The following is a 1859-nucleotide window of genomic DNA, read 5'->3' as shown; positions in this document are numbered from 1 at the left end:
AGAGCTATAGTGGAAAATAATACTCAGTCCCAATCAGCTTGAAAACTAGGTGTGATGTATTTGTCACCTTAAACGCCACCCTAAAAGATACATTGGTCGAACGCTGTGAACACCCAAGAATAAGACATTAAAATTAGTGGGGAAAACTGCCAATAATCCCTGACACATAAAAAATCAAAGTTAAAATGGTGAGGCCAAGAGTGGACATTTAGACTAATAGTTAAGACACTTACGTAGCACATTAGAAGTTCAATACTCAACCCTGGTTCCTTTTTTTTTTTTTTTCATCACAAATAGGACATTTTACTTGTCACTATTAAAGTCTAAATTTTAAACAGATTCTTGGACTGGTGGTTCACAGCCATCAGCTCGTTTGACTTTAGCATCCGTCTCATCCCCAGTGGCTTTTCCAGAACTACTACCTTCTCCATGAAGCTCCCTGAGTGTTCCCAATTCAGACTTCTTCAGCATCTTCACTTTTCTAATGAAGACATCATGGTGAGGATAAATAGGTTGGCAAGCCTTCTCTATGTCTTTTCCAATGCTCTCTGGGATCAATTTATTGACTACTTCTTTCAAGTCATTTGTTTGCACCTACCGTGTCATGATTTCCATCATCTTCTTCCGGATCTGGCGGACCTGCTGGTGCTGAGCATAGGAAGTCTTCCGTATCTGATTGTTGCTTTTTTTGGTAAAACCAACACAGAACAGATGACGCAAATAGCCGTCGGCAGCCTTGACATCAACATGAGTTGCAGTCATCGTCTGCCATTTTTTGACCATGGAGCACATTTTGTCACGGGTAAGATCCATGCTGTGGAAGTTAGGCAGTTTTTGCCGTGAACATCCTCAGTCATCAGTTTGAATTTTCTAAATGCAACTTCATCATTCTCAGGTCAGCAAGACACACTTCACAAACACGACCCTTGAGACCCTAAGACACAATTTTGGTTCCTTGGGTCCTCGTGACCAGTGTTTTCCAAATATTTCGTATGTTGAACATAGCAGGTGCTTTAACATCATACCAATCTTTCTTAGAAAATGAGTCCACCACTTCTTCTTAGCTCCTGTTTTGCTGCCTTTTGTAAGGTGCTTGTTCCTGCCTGCCACCCTGGTGGTGCTCAGAGAGCCAAAAGGGCGGAAGTCAACCCTGGTTCTTGATTTCAGTTTTTTCCTAATACAGTCCCTTGGAGATAGCAGTGATGTCTGGAGTAATTGGACTCCTAATACCAATGTGGGAAACCTGTATTCAGTTTCCAGGCTCCCAGCTCTAGCCCTGGACCAGCCCCAACCATTGCAATCATTTGTGGAGTGAACCATCAAGATGGTAGCTCACTTGTATTCTTTCTAATAAATAATAAATATAAATATAATTATAAATATAAACTGAAATCCATGATGCCAGTGTTGTGTTAAAGCAAATATTTGGGGGCTGGTGCTGCGGTGTAGTAGGTTAAGCCTCTGCCTTTGGCACCCACATTCTGTATGAGTGCCAATTCGTGTTCCAGCTGCTCCTCTTCTGATCCAGCTCTCTGCTATGGCCTGGGAAAAGCAACAGAAGATGGCCTGAGTGCAGGGTCCCCTGTACCACATGGAAGACCCAGAAGAAGCTCCTGGCACTTGGCTTCAGATTGACTCAGTCCAGCTGTTGCTAGCATTTGGGGAGTGAAAGAGCAGATGGAAGACTTCTTTCTCTGTCTCTCTCTCTCTCTCTGTAACTCTGCCTCTCAAATAAGTAAATCAATCTTTTTTTAAAAAAAGTAAATATTTGAGGGAGAAATGGTAGGTTAAAATAAAGAGGTGGGAGTGACTATGCTGTTATGCCTTGTAAATGATGATAAACATTTATTTTATTCTGG

General features: G+C 41.9%; 1 pseudogene; it reads right to left on the bottom strand.

Moving 5' to 3' along the window:
- Nucleotides 1–330: 330 nt before the first annotated feature.
- On the bottom strand, nt 331–1320 carry LOC100344516 (small ribosomal subunit protein eS1 pseudogene; annotated as a pseudogene).
- Nucleotides 1321–1859: the final 539 nt, after the last annotated feature.

The sequence above is a fragment of the Oryctolagus cuniculus genome, chromosome 13, assembly GCF_964237555.1.
Source record: "Oryctolagus cuniculus chromosome 13, mOryCun1.1, whole genome shotgun sequence".
NCBI classification, from domain to species: domain Eukaryota; kingdom Metazoa; phylum Chordata; class Mammalia; order Lagomorpha; family Leporidae; genus Oryctolagus; species Oryctolagus cuniculus.
The sequence above is the reverse complement of the archived record's forward strand: the minus strand, read 5'-3'. Positions and strand labels throughout refer to the sequence as shown.